The sequence below is a fragment of the Dendrobium catenatum genome, unplaced genomic scaffold, assembly GCF_001605985.2.
Source record: "Dendrobium catenatum unplaced genomic scaffold, ASM160598v2 fragScaff_scaffold_1728, whole genome shotgun sequence".
Taxonomy (NCBI): domain Eukaryota; kingdom Viridiplantae; phylum Streptophyta; class Magnoliopsida; order Asparagales; family Orchidaceae; genus Dendrobium; species Dendrobium catenatum.
The window spans coordinates 736,929-763,942 of NW_021320190.1; positions in this window are offsets into that span (position 1 = coordinate 736,929).

A 27,014-nucleotide genomic window follows, 5' to 3' on the forward strand; every position below is an offset into this window, starting at 1 on the left:
AGCTACCACGAGGGGGGGGGGTGAATTGGTATTTAAAAATTTTCCCTCTTTTGATAAATTGAACCAAAATTAAACTTTAATGAATTTTTATAAAAAGTTTTCAACCATAATTTTTTTAAAACACAAAAATTAAATGCAGAAAAATAAAAAGCAGTAAAATAAAAAGACACACGATTTATAGTGGTTCGGTCTAAACCAGACCTACATCCACTCCCCAGAGGCACCCTCTAAGTATTACACTAATATCAATAGTGTCTCTCCTTTTGCACCCACAGCAAGGCAGAGAAGCCTTTTCAAACACTCTTTTCACCACTAATCGGAGCGGCAGAGAACCGTCATCCTTTTAAACTTTCCCTAGTGTTGGCAGAAAACCATCGTCCTTTCACACTCTCCTAGTGTGGCGCAGAGAACCCTTCGTCCTTTCACACTCTCCTAGTGTGGCAGAAAACCCTTCATCCTTTCACACTCTCCTAGTGTGGGCAGAGAACCCTTCGTCCTTTCACACTCTCCTAGTGTCGGCAGAGAACCGGATCTCCTTGACATATCTCTTCGCAAGAAATCTAGAAGGAAGAAAGAAAAAGAGTGAAGTAATCTCAAATCACAAGTAGGAAATCTTACCTTTGAACACAATACAAAGCCTTCAAGCTCCAGTGGTAGAAATCCTTCTTTGATTGCTCTCTCTCACTCTCTCCTTTACTCTTCTTTCAATAGGCATGAAGATCAATGAGCAAAAAAGATTGGGTGGCAGTCTAATTTGAACTATATATACAAAAGACAAGAAAAAGTGGCCCAAAAAACTGCAAGTTTTCAATTCTGTACGCAGTGGATCATCCCGTATGATCGTGGATCATCCCTGACAATTTTACTTAAAGTGTCGAAAACGATCCTAATGTATATTGGTACGAACTATGTTCGTACACGCTCATCGTCCCGTACGAACTATCTTCATCCAGTATGAAACGGTTATTACATAGGTCGGTTCCCAAAATTCTACAGGACATAACCAACTGACGTAAGTCGGTTCAGTTAATCCTGGATGAACATTTCGTCCTGGAGCGATGTTATACAGAGAGTTTCGTCCAGGAACAAAAAATTTATTTCATCTTGTACGATTCATACAGAGAGCTTCGTCAGGGATGAGAAAATTTATTTCGTCCTGTACAATTCATACAGAGAGCTTCGTCCCGGTACGAAACCATTATATTGTTTTTATTTAGATTGCTCATGAGAAGATCTTTGGAGAAGATCTGATTCTCTGCCGACACTTGGAGGGTGTGAAAGGACAACAATTTTCTGCCGAAACTTGGAGGGTGTGTAAGGACGACGGTTCTCTACCGCACCAGGGATTAGTGGAGAAAGTTTTGTAAAGGCTTGTTCGCCTTACTGTGGGAGCAAAAGGAGACTCACTTTTGGTAATAGTGTAGTACCTGAAGAGGGAGTCTCCAGGGAGTGGATGTAGGCCGTGTTTGACCAAATCACTATAAATCTTTGTGTCATTTAAATTTTTGCATTTTCTTTACTACAAGTTTTTATTCTGTGGTTGAAAAGTTATTTTTTAACTTTAATTAACTTGCTACGAATCTTAAAAGGTTTTCAATTTTTAAAATCCAAGAGTAATTTTTAAAATTACCAATTCACCCCCTCTTGATTAGCCTTGGGACATTAGCTTAGGTTTAACAACTTAATCAAGATTCAATAGTGTTTACATAGTCTAACACATTAGTATCATATTTTAAAGAGTGCTATCTATTCTTAGATTCATTCTTGAAATTTTAAAAAATGTTTTTCCAATTGAGCATAGAATGTTTTCAAAAGGTCATTCTTTTTGTTCAAGTCATCAACTTCATGAAGTAAGCTCATGTGATTGTTATATATTAATGCATGATATTTCATAAGGATTTCATATTCTTTTTGCAATTTTTGCATTTCAAGATTTAGACTAGCATGCATTTTCTTATGTTTTCTATATGTATTATGAATTCTTTATAAATCAAGTCACATACCTCTTCTTGATCTGACTAATCAAGATTATCGGCCATTAAGCATAAATTGATGACTTCCTCCACCTTTTTTGTTTATGACAAATCTGAAGCAAAGTCCACCCAAAAAGCTCTTTTAAATCTCTTCCTGTCCTTCTTCACATTTGCTTTCTCCTCTACCTTCTCCTTATTAGGAGTGGCTTTTAGACTGGGGCAGTCCAATTTTATGTGTCTAGGTTTCATGCATTTATAGCAAATCACATAATTAGAAACATTAACATTTTTATTAAACTTACCTCTGTTCAATTACTGGCGTCTACTCTATTTCTTTTTAAGAAAACTTCTAAATTCCCTAGTCATAAAGGAAATGAAGTCCTTATCCTCAGGTTGTGACTGATCACTCTCCGAGTCCTTCAATTTCAGTGCAATGTTCTTCTCCTTTTACTATTCTCCTGCATCAATCTTCCTTTGACTCACTCATTGCTTGTGAGCAAATGCTGATCCAGGAAGATTATCATTAGAGTAAACATTTAAATCTTTAGAATTTGTAATTATAATTATTTTAGCATCATAAGCAGTAGGAAAACAATGAAGTATTTTATTTACCATTTTGACATTCGTTAGTTCCCTACCTAATGAATGCAAAGAAGTGACTATCTGAGTGAATCTTGTATACATGTCAGAAATAGAGTTATTGGGTTTCATGCAAAACAATTCATAGTTATGTAATAAGATATTTATTCTAGATTATTTTACTTCATTAGTCCCTTTGTAAGTAATACAAAGTCTATCCCATATGTCCTTTCCACTTTTGCAAGTGGAAACCCGCATGTAATCTTCTAACTTAAGTGCATAAAAGAAATTATTTAAGCATTTAGCATTTAACTGTGCTAAGTCATGTTTTTTTTTTAGTCTAGTGAGCAAATGGTGTTTCAACTCTAATGTCATCAACTAATCTAGCTGGCTTAGTATACCCTTCTTGAACTGAAATCCACATGCGATAATCTAATGATTGCAAAAAAGTAGACAGGTATGTTTTCCAAAAATTGAAATGAATATTGTCAAATAAAGGTTGTCTAGTGATCGAATACCCTTCAAGTCTGGTTTCTAAAAGTAGCTATTCTTTTTTTTTTTTAAGAAATGCATATTTCACATTAAAATGAAAACGATAACAACCTAATACAAACTAGAAAGAAAAAAAACTATTGGTTCCTTGTTAAAAAAGGAATATTATTGAAAAGCATATTTGTTATAATAAACTTATTATAATTGAAATGAGTCCCACTGTTTCCCATTTTAAAACTCTTGAGATGCAGGGGATACCAAAGAATTAAACAACCCGAAGGTTGGTTAGTATCCCAGAGTTTCCAACCGGTTAAAAAATATGACCTAGTATCGATCTCATAAGCAATTAGAATAAGTTTAATAAACAAATAACTATATAAAAGAAAAAAGAAGCTACAAAAGATAGCAAGAAGAAAAATACAATTTATCATCAACATCCATAAAACGCCCAAGAAAAGATATTTCAGATGCCTTATCCAACTTTCAAAGCTGAATTCCAAAGCAAGTATTTTGACATACTCTTCGATCAATATTTCCATCCTCGTGTAACTTTCCCCTTTGTTAATTGTAAAGAGAAAATTAGTAAGCATATTAATGAGTTAAGTGAGAAGAACTTCTCATACAATTCTTCATTCTGATATTAGCCATCTTTCTTCTAGGTAGATCTTTCACCAGTCCTAAGGTTTGTAGTTCTTTGAACAATTTGTTCTTAGAACCAGTAGAACCATTCCCCTTGAAAGAATCAGTTTTTCCCATCATTAATACAACCTTTTTAAAATTTAAACTAATCTCAGAATTAGGAGTAATAATTTCCCCACAAACACCTCCCATTCCATCAATAGTTCTCATAACAATATTTGAAGGCAATACATAATTTGGTTCATCAACTCCCTTTGACTCAGCCACAAAGTCAGAAGAAGGAAAACCAAGTACAGCAGCCAATTCTGTTACAGTATTAACAGCATCCGCTCCTTCATCCAACATTTATTTAAGTTTGACTTCAAAATTTGAATTTTGAGCTTCTAACAGTACTTCAAATAAAGGATGATCCACGGGATTATCTGAAGTATCCAAAGGATCAGCAACAAAAACATTTTCAGACCTAATAGCATCTTCTTTTACACCCGACTTTTGTGTTAGATTGAATTCAAGTTTTGAATTCTGAACTACCTGTGGCTCAACAACCAAATCAGACGATGGGGAAGTAACAAATTCAGTTTCAGCAATATTGAATTCCCTCATTTTGCTTAACAGAGCATCCGTTCTACCATAATTCTCGGTATTAACAAAACATGTAACAACGTTCGGTTCATCCTTATACCGAGTAACAGCTTCCACTCCATTATCCTGATTCAATTCCTTTAACAATTCAAATTTTGAAATTTGAATCTTAACTGATTTCTCTCCTCCATCCTGATTTTGAGCATTCTCTACTCCTTCCATGAACCGTGAATTAATTTCTGAATTAATAGAATCAGGAAATGGTATGGCTTGATCAGCAATTGATTCTTTAGCATTATCATGACAACAGTCATTTAGATTATTGTCCTGACTCTAAACAAGATTTGATGATATTTTAACTGCTTCAGCAAAACCAGCTTTTCCATTATCTTCAATAGTAATCCTGCCCGAACTAGGATTATGTTTAGAGAGAATTTTCTGCCTTCTTTTGTTCTTGAACTTAACATGCATCCAAGGACCCTAAGAACCATCTTGAGAAGAACTTTTAGGGATTTCTTTAACATCCATATTCAAAGATTGAGAGACATTTGGACATACAGAGTCTATTTGTCCAATTCTCCCACATTTAGAACAAAGAGACGAAAGATTTTCATATTCAAATTTCTAAAAAAAATCTTCCATTTAGGCCTTCAACCCAAATACCATAAGGTAGCTTAGAATTCAATTTAACTCGAATGCAATCTCTAGCAAATTCCCTTCTTCCCCATCTAAACATGTTGCCATCTAATAATAAAGGAATCCCAATAGTAGAAACTATTCTAGTAATGTTTGTTTCATCCCAGCAATGAAGAGGCAAATGAGGGAGATGAACCCAAATGGGAGAAGAAATCCCTTCCATGGAGATAGGAGAGAAGTTAGGTGACCATCTATCTAAGCAAATAACAAAGCCCCCAACATACCAAGGTCCTCTGTTAAGAACTTCCTCCATTGCTTCAGATGATTGAAACTAACACAAGAGCTAATCCAATCCGAGCGAAGTTAAATGAAACCCTCCAAATTTAGTCCATTGCCTCCTCTATTCATTTGAACAAATTGAAAAAGGAAAATTCTTACTAAGAATCTTCACCACTAATGAATTTCTCAAAACTTGAACATTGGTTATTTCCTTTTCCATATCAAGTTTAACAACATTAATCTCTTCATTCCCATTCAAAACTCCATTAAAATTTAATTTAATATGTGGTTTTTTAATCCACACATTAGATTTCTCCATTCCGGATGAAGAAATAGGATCTTTCTTCATCGGACTAAAGCCTTTACTACCTGAAGAAGAAGCTTCCTTATTATTTAATTTTGGGATAAAAATGGGACTTGGAGAGAAACTCAAGTCTAAAATTATTCCTTTACCTTTCCCTGAATCCAACAAAGGCTTCTTCTTGGAAATCAAACCTCCCTCTCTGATAATAAGAGGAGAGTTCAAGAATCTATGAGAAAAACTGCAATTGAACAAAAATCTACCTTTTGAATCCAACATAGTTGGACGCACGATAGATATTAAGGAAGAGGTATTTCGGTCATCATTAGATGACCGGCCACCCTCTTCCATCCTCAATAATGGCAGCCGGAATCACCAAAATCCTTAATAAAAAAAAGTTAAACCTAAAAGTAGCTATTCACATTTTTCAAAAAGTATATAAACTTATAATTATGAAACAAAGCTCTGATATCACTTGTTGATTATGTATCGGTTGTTAAACCTAAGCTATTATCCTAAGGCTAACCAAGAGGGCGGGTGAATTGATAATTTAAAATTTCTCTTAGATTTTTATATAGAAAATTTATTTTAATATTCTTAGCAAGTTAATTAAAGTTTTAAAAATAAATACTTTCAAACACAACAAATAACTTGTAGAAAATAAAATGCAAAAATTAAAAGCCACAAAGATTTATAGTAGTTGGTCAAACACGACCTACATCCACTCTCTGAAGACTCTCTCTTCAGGTTTTACATTATTATCAAAGTTACTCTCCTTTTACCCCACAATAAGACAGAGAATCATTTACAAAACTCTCTTCCACCAATCCCTGGTGCGGCAAAGAACCTTCATCCTTTCACGCCCTCTAAGTGTCGGTAGAGAACCGTCATCCTTTCACACCCTCTAAGTGTAGGCAGAGTACCTTCATCCTTTCACACCCTCCAAGTGTCGATAGAGTACCGTAGTCCTTTCACACCCTCCAAGTGTCAACAGAGTAACAGATCTTCTCCAAAGATCTTCTCACGAGCAACTAGAAAAAGAAAGGAAGACTAAACTCCAAAATCACAAAGAGATCATTACCATTGAGTAACTTTGTGAACCCTTCACACTCCACTTGCAATAAATCTCTCTCAAAAACTCTCCCACACTCTCTCTTTTAATTAACCTTAAAAAATCAATAAGATAATACATTTTCACTTCAATTTTAGTGGACCTTTTATATCAAAGACATGAAAAAATCGTCCAAAAACTTAACTGTTCAATTTTGAGTGAACATGATGTACAATACAATTGAATGCTCATACATACGAACAGTTCAAAAATTATTATGTATGAACCTGTTGTAAATTGGTACGAATTGAATTCATACATGATCATTGTCCAGTACAAACCAAGTTTGTCTGGTACAAAAAGTTAGAATTTTTTTTGATTTTGTCAGGACGAAGAGGAACCCCACAATTTTGTGCCCTCTATGGCATACATACGATGATGACATCATAAGGTACGATCAGTTATGAAAATTTTCAAGTTTGTCGGGATGAAAAAGGACCCATCCAATTCGTACCCTAGATGGCATACGTATGATAATGACATCATACGGTACAATTCATTTAAAAAATTCTCAAGTTCATCTAGATGAAAAGCGACCCATCAAATTCGTACCCTAGACGACGTATGTACGATGATGACATCGTACGATATGAATAGTACAATTTTTTTTGAGTTCATCTAGATGAAAAGGGACCCATCCAATTTGTACCCTGGACGACATATGTTCGATAGTGATATAGTACAGTATGATCCAGACTTAGAAATATTTTCTCCAATATATTCATTTGATTGCTTGAAGGGAAAATAACTTATCAGATCATCCCGTACAAAAGATATCATACAGTACTATCAGTTTAAAAAAAATAGATTTTAAACTTTCCCCCAGTGTGTGTGTGCACAGTTACTCAATTACAATCACTCTCTCTCAGACTCAACAAAATGAAAAATACAGATTTCATTTATAATAAACCTTAAACTGGTCTGATTTGAAGTCTTAAATAATTTAGATTATGATTTCCCTGAAATGTTAGTACATACAAAAAGTAAAATAATTCTTCCAAAATATGTTAGGAGAAATAATAATTGAAGCAATAATATTTGAAATCATCAAAATTATACATGTGCAAGAATATTAACAATCAAGAATTATGTAGCAATTTATCTTAATAATAAGGTGGGAGCCAAGGACTGCACTTTGTTTCTTGGAAGGAGCTTCACAATCCATCTATTGTTAGAGGATGAGGTATTGAATCAGCTACTTCCATTTCTGGACTGGTGAGAGCTAAGTTAGCTTGGAATTTTTTGAACAAACTAGATTCATTGCTCAGTAAGTCTTTATATGCTAAGTATGGCCATGATATTTGGCAAGGAAATTATATCAGAAGCTGTTCTATCACTTGGAAAATTCTTTGTAATTTTGCTATCGATCTCCGACCATTAATTAGATGGAACATTGCTACAGGTTAAGTGATTAACACATTAAGTGATGTTTGGTTGTTGGATAAGCCTATTGATAAATAGCCTACGTTTGTTGCTGTATTGGATGGCAAATTCCCTGTATTGGATTTTTTCATTGAGGAAGGAAAGTGGAACAAAGAGGAGCTGATCAATTACTTTGGAATGAATTTGGTTGAGAACATCATTCAAACAAAAATATCACATGATGTAGAGAATGATAGGCTAGAGCTTATGCGGAAGTTTACGGGTAAGTCCATTGCTTCTATGGCATTAGATTTGGCTACAAAATAACATTGGGAGACGGAGTGTTGGAGTTGGGGAAAATGCTTGAAATTGTCTTCTTGGTTGTAGCTATTTTGGTGGTGACTTTAGAAAAATGCTATTCCAATGAGGGGTTTTCTTTATGATAGAAGGATCTTGGATCATAATTCATATTCAAGAGGTGTAATATGAGGGAAGATGTAGAACATGTGGTTGTTAAATGCTCCCAACTCATTGTGGTTATTGAATTAGTAAACATATGGGTATTTTTGGTTCCTATTTTTTTACATTTGGGGATTATACAAAAGAGCTGAAGGTTCTTTCCAAAACTAATCCTTTCATTATTTATCTATGTTGATTCCTTATATGTTGTTAAACCTAAACTATTGTCCCAAGGCTAACCAAGAGGGTGGGGGGGGGGGGGTTGAATTGGTAATTTAAAAATTTTCTTAGATTTTTTAAATAGAAAATCATTTTGAATCTCGTAGCAAGTAAATTTAAGTTAAAAAATAAACTTTTCAACCATAGTAAATAACTTGCAGTAAATAAATGCACAAACTAAAAGACATAAAAATTTATAGTGGTTCGGTCAAACACAACCTACATTCACTCTCTGAAGACTCCCCCTTCAGGTATTAAGCTAATACCAATGTTACTCTCCTTTTTCCCCCACATCAAGGTTAAGAAGCCTTTAGAGTACCATCGTCTGTTTACACCCTCTAAGTGTCGATAGAGTACCGTTATCCTTTCATACCCTCCAAGTGTCGGCAGAGTACCATCTTCCTTTCACACCCTCCAAGTGTTGGCAGAGTACCATCATCCTTTCACACCCTCCAAGTGTCAGTAGAGTACAAGATCTTCTTCGAAGATCTTCTCATGAGAAAAAAGAAAGAAGAAATGAAGAGTGATCACCTAAAACACAAAGATATCCTTACCTTTGAGTAGCCTTGTGAAACCTTCACACTCCACTTACAAGAAATCTCTATCAAACACTCTCCCACACTCTCTCTTTCACTTGCTCTTGAAAATTCATGAAGACAAGACTTTTTTTACGTCAGTTTTAGAGAACCTTTTATATCAAAGACACAAAAAATCATTAAAAAACTAAAATTTTCCATTTTTAGCATACATCTTTGTACAGTACGATCGTATGTTCGTCTGTATGAACAGTTCAAAAATTGTTGTGTACGAACCTTGTGTTAATCAGTATGAAGCAATTTCATACACGATGATTGTCCAGTATGAATCTAGTTCGTACTGTACGAATAGTTAGAAAATTTTTCACCTTCATTGGGACGAAGAGGGACCCCATAATTTTGTACCCTGGATGGTGTACGTATGATGACGACATCGTATGGTATGATCAATTACAAAAATTTTCATGTTTGTCGGGATGAAAAGTGACCCGTCCAACTCGTACACTGGATGTCATACGTACGATGATGACATCATACGTTACAAACCATTCAAATTTTTTTTAGGTTTGTCTGGGAAAAAAGGGACCCATCTAATTCATAACTTGGATGGTGTACGTATGATGACGACATCATATAGTATGAACCGTTTAGAAAATTTTCAAGTTAGTCTGGAAAAAAAGAGACCCGTCCAATTTGTTCCTTGGACAGCGTACGTACGATTGTGATATCATATAGTACAATCCATACTTAAAAAAATTTATACTTTCTGTTTATTTGACTGCTCACAAGGGAAATAAATGAATAAATTATCTCGTATGAAATGAAATTCATACAGTACGATCAGTTTAAAATTATAGATTTTAAACTCTCCCCTTGTGTGTGTGTGCACAGTTACTCAATTACAATCACACTCTCTCAGACTCAATAAAATGAAAAATATAGACTTCATTTATAATAAACCCTAAAATGATCTTATTTGAAGTCTTCAATAATATGGAGTATGATTTTCCTGAAATGTTAGTACACACAAACATCAAAACAATACATTTAAAATATGTTAGAAGAAATAGTAATCAAAGCAATAATATTTGGAATCATCGAAAACATACATGTTGTAAGAAAAAATCATCAAATATAATATGTTTGGTCTCCTAAACTACTAAAGTTCATTTGTTAAATAATCTATACAATTTTCTAACACTAGAGTATCCAAGAAAAATTCCTTTATCTGATTTTGGATCAATTTTTTTCTAAAGAAGATTTTCTAATATTATGTATGAACATCTTACATCCAAAAATAAAATGTGACAAATTTAGTGTTCTACCCTTAAGAAGCTCATAGGCTATTTTGTTCAGTTTTGATCTAATGTTCATCCTATTCAGAACATAATATGCAGTACTAACCACTCCAACCCAAAAATATTTAAGAAGTGAATATTCAGCCAACATGGCTCTAGAGGCTTCAATTAATATTCTACTCTTTCTTTCAAATACCCTATTATACTGAGGGGTTCTAGGTGCAAAAAAATTGTGATCAATTCCTTGTACTTTACCAAAATCCTTAAATTTTTTATTTTCAAATTCACCTCCGTGATCACTTTGAATTGTTAAAACATCACACCCTAGTTTTCTCTTAATCCAAGTTGAAAAGTCTCTAAATTTTTCAAATGATTCACTCTTATGAAATAAAAATTTAACCCACATGAATCTTGAGAAATCGCCATCTATCAAAAATTTGTATACATTTTCTCCTAGTCTTATAGTGCTAACCGGTCCAAAAAGATTCATATGAATAATCTCCAATGGTTTAGTAATTCTAAGATCCTTACTGAAATGAAATGAAGACTTCACCTATTTTCCTAATACACATGCATCACAAAGGTGATCCTTAGTAAAGTCTAGTTTTGATATACCTCTAGCTAAATCCTTTTGGGTAATTTTCTTAAGGTTTTTCATGCTAGTGTGACAAACTCTCCTATGCCATAATCAAGATTCATCAAAAATTATTTTTAAACAAAAAGTATTAGGAGTTTTAATGCAGTTCAAATCTTGCAAATATATATTATTTACCCTAATTCCATGCAATGCATCATTTCCCTTTTGGCTTAATATGCAGCTAATGAGAAAACTATACCCTTTATCACAAAGCTGGCTAATACTTAACAAATTATGGTTTAAGCTATCGACAAGTAATATATTCTCAATGAAAAAATTTTGCAAGTTTTCGATCATATAAGTGCCAACCACTTTCCTAGTGGTGTTATCTCCCAGTGTAACCTTGCCTCCATTCTTGTCTTCCAGCGATATGAATTATTTAGTGTATCCAGTCATATATTTCAAACAACCGCTGTCCAGGTACCAAATTCTCTCACGAGGCCTTATTTGAGAGCATTCCTACAAAATAATCAAACATTAGTCTTGGGAACCCACCTGAGTTTGAGTTTTCCTTTTGGCAAAATTAAACTAGATGCATGTATGATATGATTTGGTTTATGCATCTTAGGTCTCCACACTAAATGAGCTTTTCTATATAAAGTACATGTGTGTGAAATATGTCCAATAATCCCATAAGTATAGCATTTAACTCCAAGAAATGGGATTCTCAATCTTCTATAATAAAGATGTATCTTCCTAGGTTTTAAATTTTTTGTCCTCAAACTAGGATTAGTAAAATATTCACATGTAGGGGGTATCCTATTTTCTTCAAGAGCTTTTACTGTTAAACTAAGAAATGAATTTGCATCTTCTAACATAGTGTTATCATATTTCATATAATGCTCTCTATTCTTAGATTCATCCCTAAAATCTTTGAATTCTTTTTTCAATTTAGCATAGTATGATTTTAAAAGATCACTCTTTTTATTCAAATCATCAAATTCATCTAGTAAGCTCATGTGGTTGTTATCTATCAATGCGTGATCTTTCCTAAAGATGTCATACTCTTTTTGTAATTCTTGTATTTCTAGGTTTAAACTAGCATGCATTTTCTTAAGTTTTCAATATGCATCATGTATTCTTTTAGAAACTTCTAACAATTCATTATAAGTTAAGTCACATACTTCTTCTTGATCTGACTGATCAAGATTATCGGCCATTAAATATAGGTTGGTGACTTCCTCCTGCTTTTTTATTTTTGACAAATTTGAAGCTGAGTCTGCTCAAAAAGCTCTTTGAAATCTCTTCTTTCCCTTCTTCACGTTTGCTTTATCTTCTAACTTCTCATTGCTAGGAGTGGCTTTTAGATTTGGGCAGTCTGATTTTATATGTTCAGGTTTCCTGTATTCATAGCAAATCACATCATTAGAAACTGTAACATTTTTATTGAACTTACCTCTATTCCACTGCTAACGTCTCCTCTACTTACTTTTAAAGAAATCCCTAAATTGCCTTATCATCAAGAAAATGTCATCCTCTTGCTCAGGTAGTGACTGATCACTCTCTGAATCATCTGCTTTTAGTGTTATGTTTTTCTCCTTTCTCTATTCTCTACATCAATATTCCTTTGACTCACTCCTTACTTATAAGCAATTAGTGATTCAAGAAGATTATTAATAGAGTAAACATTTAAATCCTTAGACTATATAATAGTAGTTATTTTAGCATTATAAACAGTAGGCAAACAATGAAAATTTTTTTTGACCATTTCAGCATTCGTTAATTCCCTACCTAATGCATGCAAAGAAGTGACTATTTGAGTGAATCTTGTATATATGTCAAAAATGGATTCATTTGGTTTAATGCAAAATAATTCATATTCATGTAATAAGATATTTAATCTAGATTTCTTTACTTCATTAGTCCCTTTATAAGTAATACAAAACCTATCCCAAATGTTCTTTCCACTTTTACAAGTAGAAACCCACATGCAATCTTCTGACTTAAATGCACAAAAGAAATTATTTAAACATTTTGCATTTAACTATGCTAAGTCACGTTCTTCTATAGTCCAATCAGTAAAGGGTGTTTCAACTCTAATGCCATCAACTAATCTAGTTGGCCTAGTATACCCTTCTTGAATTAAAATCCACACGCGATAATAAAGTGATTGCATAAATGTAAAAATATGTGTTTTCCAAAAATCAAAAGGAATATTATCAAATAACGGAGGTCTAGTGATCGAATACCCTTCATGTGTGTTTCAATTTCCAAATGTAGCCATTTTTCATGTTTTAAAAAGTAGTCTAAACTTATAATTTTGATAAGAAACTCTGATACCACTCTATTGATTCTTTATAGGTTGTTAAACCAAAGCTATTGCCCCAAGGCTAACCAAGAGGGCGGGGGGGGGTGAATTGGGGGGGGGGGGGGGGGGGGGTGGTGAATTGGTATTTAATTTTTTTCTTATATTTTTTAAATGTCAACCAATTTTGAATCTCGTAGCAAGTTAATTTAAGTTTCAAAACAAACTTTTCAACCACAGTAAGTGGTTCAGCCAAACACGACCTACATCCACTCCATGAAGACTCCCTCTTCAGGTATTGCACTATTTCTAAAGTGACTCTCCTTTTGTCCCTATAATAAGGTGGAGAAGCCTTTACAAAAACTCTCTTCCACCAATCCCTGGTGCGGTAGAGAACCATTATCTTTTCACACCCTCTAAGTGTCATTAGAGTACCATCGTCTATTCACACCCTCCAAGTGTCGGCAAAGTAACATCATCCTTTCACACCTTCCAAGTGTTAGTAGAGTACCATCGTCTATTCACAACCTCCAAGTGTCGGCAGAGTACCATACTCCTTTCACACCCTTCAAGTGTCGGTAGAGTACCGTCGTCCTTTCACACCCTCCAAATATTTGAAGAGTACCATCATCCTTTCACACACTCCAAGTGTTGGCAAAGTACTAGATCTTCTTCAAAGATCTTCTCACGAGAAACTAAAAAGAAGAAAAGAAGAGTGATCACCAAAAACATAAAGAAATCCTTACATTTGAGTAACCTTGTGAACCCTTTACACTCCACTTGCAAGAAATCTCTCTCAAACACTCTCCCACACTCTCTCTTTCACTTGCTCTTAAAAATTCACAAAGATAATACTTTCTTACGTCAGTTTTAGAAGACCTATTATATCAAAGATAAGAAAAACCATCTAGAAAACTAAAATTTTCTATTTTGAGCGTAAACAATCGTACATTATGATCATATGTTTGTATGTATGAACAGTTCAAAAACTATTGAGTATGAACCTTATGTGAATCAGTATGAAAAAATTTCATACACGATGATTATCTAGTACAAATCCAGTTCTTACTTTAAGAATAGTTAAAAAAAATTTCATCTTCGTCGGGATGAAGAGGGACCCCACAAATTGTACCCTGGATGGCATACGTACGAAGACGACATCGTGTGGTACGATCATTTATGAAAATTTATAAGTTCATTGAGTCGAAAGGGACCCGTCCAACTTGTACACTAGACGGCATACATAGTATGGCGATATCGTATGGTACAAACCATTCAGAAATTTTTCAGGTTCGTCTGGACGAAAAGGGACCTATCCAATTCATACCTTGGACAACATACGTATGATGACGACATTGTACGGAACAAACTATTTAGAAATTTTTCACATTCATCTAGATGAAAAGGAACTCATCCAATTCGTACCATGGACGATGTATATATGATTATGTTATTATGCAGTATGATCCATACTTATAAAAGTTTCTACTTTCTATTCATTTGACTACTCGCAGGGAAAAATAACTGAAAAAATCATCCCGTACGAAATGACTTCGTACAGTATGATCAGTTCAAAAATTATAAATTTTAAACTCTTTCCCAGTGTGTGTGTACACAGTTACTCAATTACCATCACACTCTCTCAGACTCAATAAAATGAAAATATAGACTTCATTTACAACAAACTCTAAACTGATCTGATTTGAAGTCTTTAATAATGTTGAGTATGATTTTCTTGAAATGTTAGTACACACAAACAGCAAAACAATGCATCAAAAATATGTTAGGAGAAATAGTAATCAAAGTAATAATATTTAGAATCATAAAAAATATGCATGTTGCAAGAATATCAATAATAAAAAACTAAGTTGTAACTATCTCAAAAACTCTACTGTTGTTTGTTTTTTTTCTCTTGGAAAAGTAAGAACTTGGTTATACATGGTAGAAAGGAATATGAATATTTTTTTATTACTTCTAATGCAATTGCATCGATTTTAATCTCTTCTAATCTTAATCTCTATTCGGATAACGGGGTGTTAACCAGCGTCACCTGAATTCTAATTATTGGCACCCTCCTCCACCTAATTGGATTAAGGTTAAAATTGATGCCTCTCTTTCAAATTCTAATATGGAGGCGGTGGGAGGAATTTTTAGAGATCATAAGGGAAGATTTCGCTTGGCTTTTGGTTTTAAACTGATACATTGGAATATTGGATATTTGGAATTATTGGCTTTTTGTTTCTTAAAAAAAGTTCTTCAAAAATGTATGTTTAATGCAAAAGGCTTAATTATTGAAGGAGATAACTCCAACATTATCAAGTATCTACAAGAATCACATGAGAAGAAGGCTCCAAATGTGAATGGGGATGACATTGAAGACTTGTCTTTTCTTAAGGATTTGTACAGTCTTTTATTTCATTTTTCTAATAAGAATTGTAATAAGTTAGTGGATTTTGTGCTAAGTATGCTTTAGATGGTGATTTCATTTGGGAAGTGCTAGATTATAATAAGGATCCTCCTTTATTTTTTTTCTTTGTTAAAGGAGGAGTGTAATAGATATTTTATTATGTATTATTTTGTATTAGGGCTCTTTCTTTTTATTTTAATGCAAAATGTAGTTTATCAAGAAAAAAAAAATTTGAATTTTTTGCTTTAACTAGAGGACTTGGGCCACACAGCTTCCTTTGGCAATATACTTAACTTCAGCAGCAGACAGGGCAACTGAATTCTATTTTCTACTATACCAAGTGACTAAGGAATGTCCTATAAATTGATAAGGTCTAAAAGTGCTTTTTCTATCAACTCAACATCCCATAAAATTTGAATCAGAATATCCTATGATTTCAAATGAGGTGTTATACCTAGGATACCAAGTTCCTAAGTTAGGGGTTCCTAAGAGATATTTAAGAATTCTCATAATAGTATTCAAGTGGGACTCTTTTGGATTAACCTGAAATCTAGCACAAATATAAACACTAAAGATAATATCAGGTATACTAGCAGTCAAGTAAAGAAGTGATCCAGTTGCAACTTCCTTTAAATAAGTCATGGACTGTAAATAAATAAGTGATAAATATTGTGGCCATACATAAGTATGGAACCATTCGATCATTGATATTCCGCATCAACAGTTGGACATCATGCTCTTTCCTCTAACTGTTGCTCGCATTTCATACTCATGTTTAGCTGGTAATGTACTTTTTCACTGACTTATCTTTTTTGCGCTTCTAAATTAATATGATTATTATTTATTATAAATGCCAAGTTTATGAATTTTGGCAAATACTATTTGAAAATTTTCTTAATACATGTTATTTAAGTTCAAGATATTTATATTTATTGTAAGAATTCACATGGAGTGATGAAGCCATGTGAAATGCTTAGTTGGGATTTCTTTATAAATAAATAAAGTTTTTAAGAAATTAACTTAAATTAAAATTTAAGTTAATATTTATTCAAGCCATCTAATGGTCGAACGATCATTCTCACTTTGTCGCTATTGACCCATTTTCTTGAACAATTGTTCCTTTATATTTCTTTTGATAAATAGATTTTCTATTTGAAGCCTTGTCTAATTGAACAGTGGAATTCATGGGAGTGTTGATTAGCTTAACTTTATCCATTTTATATTTTCTAAAGATCTCCTTAAGGTATTTTGATTGATTAAAGAAACTTCCATCACCCTTTTGCCTTATGTTAAACCCTAAAAAGTTAGTTAGTTCTCCAATCACTCATTATCTTTTAGAATTCAACACATAGATTTTTATTAGAATATCCAAATAGAATATCATCAATATAAATTTGAACTGTTAGTAATTCATCTCCTAACTTTTTAGAAATAAGGAAGTGTCTACGCTCTCCTTAATAAAAAATCTTTCTACTATGAATGTGCTTAGCTTTTCTTACTATGCCCTGGATGCTTATTTTAGTTCAAACATCATCTTTTTTAATGTGAATACAAGATTAGGAAACTGTGAGTTTTCAAAACTTGGTGGTTATTCAACATACACATCTTTTTTTATCTCCCCATTTAGAAAGGCACTCTTGACATCCATTTGATACAGTTTGAATCCCTTAAAACAAGCAAAGTCTAGTAGCACTCTAACAGTTTATAATCTAGCTACAAGGAAAAAAGTCTCTTCAAAATCAATCCCTTCTATTTGTTTATACCCCTTAGCCACCAATCTTGCCTTATTCCTTACTACTACTCCAGAAGCATTTATTTTATTTTTAAAAACTCATTTAGTTCCAACCACACTATGGTCCTTAGGTCTTTCAGCTAGCTCCCAAACATCATTCCTTATAAATTGATTCAGTTCTTCTTTTATGGCTAAGATCTAGAATTCATTAGATAATACTTGATTTAGGTTAGTGGGTTCAATAGTTGAAATGAAGGTAGAGTGATTTACCTCTTTTTTAAGTCCATGCTTAGTTCTAACACCTTGATATGGGTCTCCCAAGACTAATTCTTTAGGATGAGTTGAAGAATATCTCCATTCTCTAGGTAAAGTATTTTTAGGTTCTACTCTTTCCTCCAGATTTGTAGATTCTAATCCTTGGGTGACTTCTATAATGTCGTCTTTTTCTACCCTAGATCCTCAAGAATTATTAGATTCATTAAACATAACATGAGTAGCCTCCTCAGCTACCAGTGTTCTTTTATTAAAGACTCAATAGGATCTCCCAACACTTGAGTAACCTAGGAATACTCCTTCATCAGATTATAAGTCAAAATTTCGTAGTTGACGCTTCTTATTATTTAGAATGAACACTTTACATCAAAAAACATAGAGGTGAGAGTGGTTGGGTGTCCTACCCTTCAGAATTTCATATGATGTCTTATTTAGCTTGGATCTAACATTCACCCTATTATGAACATAATAGGTTGTATTCACTACTTCTTCCCAAACGTATTTTGGAAGCGAGTATTCAGCTAACTTGGCTCTAACGGCTTCTACTAGGGTCCTATTCTTTTTTTCAGCTACTCTGTTCTATTGAGGGGTCCTAAGAGCTAAAAAGTTAGTGTCCATCCCTTGCTCCTTATAAAATGATTCAAAAATTTTATTCTCAAGTTCTTCATTGTGATCGCTATGAATGGTTAGAATTTTACAATCTAGCTTACTCAAAATCCAAGTGGAAAAAGACTTAAACTCCTCAAAAAATTCACTTTTATGAGATAGGAATCTATTTCAAGTAAACCTTAAATAATCATCAACAATCACATACCCAAAGACTTTCCCACCTAAGCTTGCAGTGCTAACAAGTCGAAAGAGATCCATGTGTAGGACTTCTAAGGGTTTGTTAGTGTTAATGCCTTTGATTGAGTGAAAAGAGAATTTGACTTATTTCCCTAATTAATAGGCATCACACATGTGGTCTTTTGTGAACTCTAGTTTGGGAATTCTTGTCACTAAGTTTTTTTTATGTGATTTTCCTAAGAGTTTTTATGCTTGCATAACACAATCTCCTATGCCACAACTAAGATTCTCCAACAATAGTTTTTAAGCAAAATGTCAGATTTAGTGTAATTTAAATCAAGTATGTAGACATTATTGATCAATTTTTCCTATAAATTAATGTTGTTATTCAAGCTTATTATGTAGTTGGTAAATAGAAATTTTATGCTTAAGACTTTATTATAGAGCTAAGTAATGTTGAGCAAGGTATATTTCAAGCCATCCACTAGCAAAACATTTTCAATGATGAAATTCTTAGAGTGCTTATTATATCTGACCCCACCACTCTCCTGGTGGTGTTATCGCTAAGTGTTGCTTCCCTTCTTCACTGGCCTCCAATAAAATGAATTGATTTTTATCTCTAGTCATATTCCTTAAACATCTATTATTCAGGTACCATATGCTCTCATGAGAACTTTTGTGAGAGCAACCCTACAAAATTATTAGATGTTAGATTGGGGAACCCCAACATATTTGGGTCCCACTTTATTGAAAGAAGAGTGAAATGCATGCATATTATACTTTGAGTTTTGAACTTTAGGTCTCCACACTAAATGTTTTCTATGGTGAACGATGCAAGTGTGGGAGATATGTCCTAGCATACCACAAGAAAAGCATCTGACACCATGAAAAGGATTTACTAATATATTTGGGTTATGGTGCCTCTTCCTAGTTTTAAATAATGCATATTATTATTATGAATTATAAAACTCTTTAATTTAAGATAGTTTTTTATTTTCATTCAAATCATTTATTTTAATTTGTAAAAAATGGATTGCACTTTTAAGATTTGAATTTTCAACTTTGAATGCATACTCCTCGTTATATATTTTAGATGCAGGAGTTTCTAATCTTTTGTATGTATTTCCTAGTTTAACATGTAAACTTTTAAGGAATTATGCTCATTAGTCAAATCAAGATGCTTTTTATTCAATTCATCAAGTAAAGTCATATGATTTTTATCTAAAGTGGAATGATATTTTCTCAGGCATTCATGCTCGTTTTCGCAAAGTTAAAAAATCAGTTAAGGCTAGCATGTAGTTTTGTGAACTTCATATATGAAGAATGATTTTTCTTAGAAACTTTAAGTAATTAATCATAAGTAAGCTCACATATCTCTTCTTTATCAGAGTAATCAAGAAGTTCATCAGCCATTAAACATAAGTTTGTTACCTCCTCTTCTGCTTCAGTTTCAGATGAGTCTGCTATTGAGTCGGACTATAAAGCTTTTTGGATCCTTTTCTTGTCCTTCTTGAACTTAGGTTTTTTCTCACCCTTCTCCTTGCTTGGGTGAGCTTTCAGAGTTGGGAAATCAAACTTCAATTGCCTTGGCTTCCTGCATTCAAAATAAATAACATAAGAAGAAACTTTAGAATTTTTATTATTCTTACCTTTATTCCATTTCTAATGATACTTTTGCTTTTTCCTCAAGAAGCTCTTGAATTTCCTAGTTATTAAAGCAATGCCATCATTTTTTGAACCAAAAGAATTAGTGTTTGAATCATTATCCTTTAAGGCTATATTTTTACCTTTTTCTTATCACCTACATTAAGCTGCTTTTAGTTCACCCCTTACTCGTAAGCAATGAGTAATCCAAGTAAGTTATTGATTGAATAAACATTTAAATCCTTAGATTCAATAATGACAATAATTTTTGCATCATACCTCAGAATCTTGTTAACTTTTTCATAGTTTATTAGTTCTATTCTTAAGATATGTAGGGATGTCATAATTTAGATAAACCTAATATACATTTTAAAAGTATATTCTCTAGGTTTCATGCGGAAAAGCTCATAATCATGTTGAAAAATATTCAGTTTAGATTTTTTAGCTTCATTTGTACGTTCATACATTATGCATAATTTGTCCGAAATTTTCTTTCTAGTGGAAGAAGTGGAAACACGCATATAGCCTTCAGATTTTAAGGCACAGAAAAAAAAGTTCAATTACTTAGCATTCAGTTGTGATAAATCTCTATTATTAGTTGTCTAATCAGCAAAAGGAATTTCAGTTTTAACACCATTTACTAATCTAAAATGTACAGAATAACCTTCCCTAACAAACATCCATATATGATAATCAATTGATTGTAATAAGGTGGACATATGAGTTTTCCAAAAATTAAAAGGTATATTATCAAAAAGAGGTGGTCTAGTAATTGAATAACCTTTCATGGTATTTCCATTTTCAAAGTTAGCCATGAATAAAAATTCAAAAATTTTCTAAAACATGATTTTATGAATCCCGCTCTAATACCATTTAAAAGTTCTTGAGGGGTGTTAAACCCTAAAGAACTAGTCCGAAGCTAACCAAAAGGAGGGTGAATTGGTAGTTTTAAAAAATCTTAAACAAAAAGAAATTTTTTAACTTTTTAAATATTTTAAAACAAAATAATTACCTTTGATGAGGAAGAAAAATAATTTTCACAATAAAATATAGTAAAAGGAATAAGAAAGAACACATCAAATTTTATAATGGTTTGATCAAATCTGGCATACGTCCACTTCTTGAAGACTCCTCCAAGTATTGCACTAAACTGAAGTAACTCTCTTTTTACTCCCACAGCAAGGCAGAGAAGCCCTTAAAAAATCTTTCCGCTAACACGGTGAGGTAGAGAACCTTAAATCCTTTTATTATCTCTTGGAGTAGGCAGAGAACTTGAAAATCCTTTTTCACCCACCTGGTGAAGGTAGAGAATATGAGAATCCTTATACTCCTTGAAGTAGGCAGAGAACCTGGATCTAATGCTGAAGATGATCTCCCTAGTATGATTTGGGATAATGGGTGGTGATCTACATATCATCCCATAAATATCTCGGGATGTCCTGGACGATACTCTTAGATGATTAGAAGAAATTTATGGTATTTTCATCTTGGATGATAGGAGATCATCCTATGAAATATACTATATCGTTTAGTATAATCCAAATGGATCATCCTCTATAATACAATTGAGCAATTTAAATATAATTATTCCATTAATCACTGGATCAACTTAGGCATGATTGTCATAAATTGTCCAGGATGATGTAGATCGTCCTGTATGATTAAAAAAATTGAAAATTAATTCATTACCTAAATTATGATTGGCAGCTTTTTTTCATCATCTAAACTAATCATCCTAGATGATATAGATCGTTCAGTATGGTTAGTTTAATCACTCGAGATTAGCATGGATGCTCTAATCAGGGTTACTATTTTTGGCTGATCATCTAGTATGATTTCACATTGTCCTATACGATTAGGTCAAAAATAGAAAAAATACTCTTAACTTACCAAATTTCTCCCCCTTAGTGTGTGTGTGTGTGTGCAATATTACTTAGCTTGGGGTCCACTATATTCCAGATTTGACTCAAGAAAGGATAAAAAAAAAATTGAAATGAATTTACAACTAGACTCAATCCTGATCTATCTGACCTTGAGCTAATTTGCATTACAAGTGATTTTTGGCAACCTGAAAGGTTAGTAAGAAGGGAAATAAATATGCAATAATAGTAGTGGTAAAGAAACAATAATATTTACTATCATCAAAACCATAGTATTTAGATCCATATTTGTAACAAATTGGAGATTAGCTTTTAATTATTATAGTAGTTAATTTCTGTTGTATCATTCTCTCGGCTACAAGGAGGCTTCTTGAAGCTTTAATAGATTGAGATATGCTTGATTTCATCTTAGTTTTGAGAATTGTTGGTTTCCTTCCTATTTTCTTTGGTGTAGTCTCCAGTACTTAGTGTTGTTTTTGTCTTGGTGGCTAATTTAGTATTCTATTGTTTGTGGTTATTTCCATTAAGGAGTAGCTTTCCTACGTGGGCTTTGAAAATTCGGCCCCGACCTCCACCCACTATAATTGCTTTTTCTTTGGCGAGGGAGTTTTAATGGATTTAAGTTCCTGTGTAAATTTTGTGAAAGATAGATGGGTTTGTAGATAAGACATTACCTAAAGATTTCGCCCTCATTTTGTGAGGACTTTATGATCTGAGTTCTGGGTTCGTATAGGCACAAGCCCCTATAGTTAATTACCCCTCCCAATAATGAGATAAAACTTTTGATTAAAGCAGATGGTGGGGGAATGGATGATGGACCCGATCAGATATGTAGAATATATACATGTTATCTGGCATATAATAGCAACAATGGGTTTGTGATTTGGCAGTTTAAGGTTTGAAAGATTTGATTTTTAAAATTTGAAATTTCACCATCTTGCACTTAAAGCAGATGGTGGGGGAATGGATAATGGACTCGATAAAAATCCCATGGTTCTGTCGTCCCGAGCCATCGTGGCCCCTGGTCTACTTAGTTAGAGGAGGTAGTCAAACCAACCTGACAGAAGGATCCATGTCGACAGCCATGGGTTGCTTCGTCCAAGGGGACCTTGTAGCATTGGGGTGAATGTTTGCCTAAGGGGACAAATTTGAATCCACCTTAGCTAACAGAGGACTTTGTGCCATATCTATCATATCCAATTGATTCATATCTCAAGGATTTGATGCCACTAACGAGCGTATTGGCTATGGCCATAACTGGTATTTTGTGGTGCCATTTGGCGGCAAAACCACTCGGTTCATAGGCCCCGGGTCATCATAACCATTTATCCTGTGGTGCCATTTGGTGGCAAAACTGTCGATTAGAGGAAACATACCATCCTTACTAGCAGAAGATTGTTTAAGAAATGATCCTAGTGTTATTCTCGACTAGACATTAGCTTTTTCTTAGCTAAAGTAAATTTTTATTTATCCACCTTGGTAAACTATTGTGGAGTATGGATGGATTTGATTTTAGTGGTTGATGATTGAATTTCAATTTTAAATATTTTGGATTCTAATGATTTTTAGAAATTTGAATTTTCAGGTATTTTTAGTGGTATTTTGAAATACTTTGAATAGACCCCTCCAGTTGATATTAGCATTCAACACGGCCATCATCGGGATGACATTAAAGTCACTTGAAAAAATATTTAAATTTTGTGGATATTCGAGAGCATTTAGAATTATTTGTAAACCCTCTGGTTGAGAAAAACATTTGACATAGCCATCATCAGGGTGACATTAAAGTCACTTGAAAAATATTTGAATTTTGTAGATGAACCTTGTAGACTTCAATGAATTATCGATAGAGGATCGAATTTCATTAGCTTTATGCCTTTGTTAGTGAATTCTCTTGATTAAAGGCCTTGAAGGCCTAATATGAATGTATTAAAACAAATATACCAGTCTCCACAATCATATATTTGTTTGATGGTTTGAACCCTATCGACCTCTATTTATCCATATATAAGGATCGGATTTGAACCTGAATTCACTTATTGACCTGTGCAGCATCCCTAGACGTCACGTATATACCAATAATATGCTTGCTGAGGCCCATGCGGGTGTATGGGGGGTAATTTATAATTATTTACTGAACCTTGTCGACTCATATTCACCTTCTAAGGATGATCGGGTTCAAATTTAAGGACCGCATAGCATCCTTAGACGTCACATGTGTACCAATAACATGCCCATTAGGGCCCATACGGGTGTTTGATTATATTTACCCCTTTATGTACCTATGTGTATATAAATTATGGTGCATATATGGGGTTTCTTTAAATATTTTAGTCATTCAGGTAACTGCCATTTGAATGCACATAGCATTCCATTTTGAGAACTTATATGCCTTATGTCCGCTAATACGAGTGTTGTGGATCCAGTGGGGTGGTGAAGCAGCTTCGAGATTGAGTTGTTTGCTGCTTTATACAGGTAGACTTTCGTACACTATTTATTGCTCTTTTTATGTGGATTGTAATGCACTAACGAATATCCAGCTTTAACCCATAGGTTCTTGCATTTATTATGATTTTCTTGCATTTTGCCTATAGGCAATATATTTGATATATAATGGATCTCCTACAACTGATCGTAGGATTTTATATTTGTTATAATCATGTAGTATTTGCTCATATATGGCATGTCAAGTCCACGGCTAGTCTTTTACGATGACTAGTAGGTGTTATCCTCTAATGCGCATCACCTAGCATTTACTTGAAGATAATAAGTTCAACGCATAATGGGCCTCCTTCAGTGACTCGTGGGAGCTTGTATTTGCTTATAGGAAGTGTATTGCATTTGTATGTCAATTTGGACCATCGGATAGGCTACATTCATTGCTAGTCTCTTTGTGTATGTTGGTTAGCAAGTTGTCATGTTCACTTACATGTCTTTTTTCATTGGTTGCAAATGACATGTCGAATATGAGATGGATCTCTAATAGTACCCCGTACACATTTGTGTTTATTGTACCTCATTTGATTCTTTTCATATGTATGTGTTCAATGCAAGGTATTGCTATGTTCATTGTACATAAAATCTTTTCGCTTGTAGGGGATCAATGTGTTTTTCTTACATGTCAACTTGCAGAAATTATGAGAGGGCCACACTTTAGCCTAAATTTGATATTTCATTTGTCACTACTTGTAGGCTAGCTGACATATTCATCAGTGTGCTAACATAGATCGTTAGGCATGTTGCATTTATTATCAACTTCTCTCTATAGATGTTGACTGCGATTGTTCACTGGGAATTATCGGATTCATTCACGATCAAGTGACAATGATTGCATGAGAACCACATTTGCTTGCATGTACATCACATTTCTTATGAATTTTATCTTGATGATTGAAGTTTATCATATGTATATATATTCTTCTTATCTTTCAACCATGCATTTTATCTAATGAGAGTTTCAGGTTCTTGCTCTTCATCTTAGGCTTTACTCCATGTAGTTCACTTTATATACTGATTGATATACCCATTTGCACATCAATTTGCATATACATGAATCCATTGGTTATTGCTTATGAATGATATTCATGAATCTTAGCACACTTGCATGATATCTACTTGAATGCATATAGATGATCAAAGTGGCTATCTAATATTCATTTGAAAGTCATTATGTTGCTGCTCATGAGCATTTCATTTGATCCTTGTTCATTTGGGTTAGAGCCCAAAAGATTCAAGTCATATTCACTTTGTATTCAAATCAAGTTCAAATATGAACTTATTTCATTTAGATTCAAGTATTTTGTTAATCATTTGAATTTCGTTAAGCTTTAGGCTCAAGTTCAAGTCAAAAAAAATGTTCAAATAAAGTTCAGGCTCAAAATGAGCCTCTTCTGTTCGTCGAATCTCTTGTTGTCCAACTCAAGTATTTGCTTGAGTTCAAATTATCCAAGTTCATTTCAAGTTCACTTGAGTTCAATTCGTGTCCAAAGTATGAGTTCCAAGTTCTAGCAATCTTTATATTTGAGTTCACTTCAGTCATTTATTGGAAGTCCAGGTCCCAAATTATTCTTAGAGTTCAATCAAGTTCAAGTCTAAGTCCAAGTTCATTTTTTTTGTAAGTCCTTATCTTATTTGAGACAAAATTTTGGCAGCCTCCCTATGTCACCCCCATTTAGGGGAATAAATCAAGAGGCCGCCTACTTGCCCGTCAAGAAAGACGTGCACGATTTGTGTTTGATAGACACCGTGGCCATAATTTTTTTTTATCATCCACCACGCCAAGAAAGGCGTGCATGGGTTATTAAAAGCGTTTCTTTGAAAAAGTAATTTTTTTCCTCGTATGGGTACTTATATTTTTTCCCCGTCATGCAAAGAAAAGCGTGATCAGGGATCACCCGCCTTCGTCATAAGTGTCACATTGAGTTCCCTCCCACCACACTAATAAAAACATGCATAGTGGGTCCCTCGGTGCATCACAAACATCAAAAATAGGGCTTTAGGAGGATATCCGCTTTGCCATAAGCACCGCGACGAGCTTCCTTCCACCGTCTTAAGAAAAGCTTGCATTGGTGGTTACTCGCCGTGTTACAAGCACCAAAACGAATTTTCCTAAAATTTATAAAATTATTTTCTTCTCCTTTTCTTTTTTTTTTTTGTCAAAATCTCTTCCTCTTTTTTTTAAAAGCTCTTTTTCTCTTTTTTTTTTGAAACCTCTTCTTTTTTTAATCACCTTTTTAATATATAACATATATAATAATATATATATCCAAAGAGTGAGAGAGATAACCTCTTCTTTGTTTACTGTTTGCGGCTAGGTGAATAGGGAGATCGGGTGAGGGGGAGGTCAGCGGCTACGGGCTTTTAAATCACTAAATGACAAGAGGGGGGGGGGGGGGGGAATTGGAAAAAAATATTGTAAAAAAAAATCCTAAACATGAATTCTAA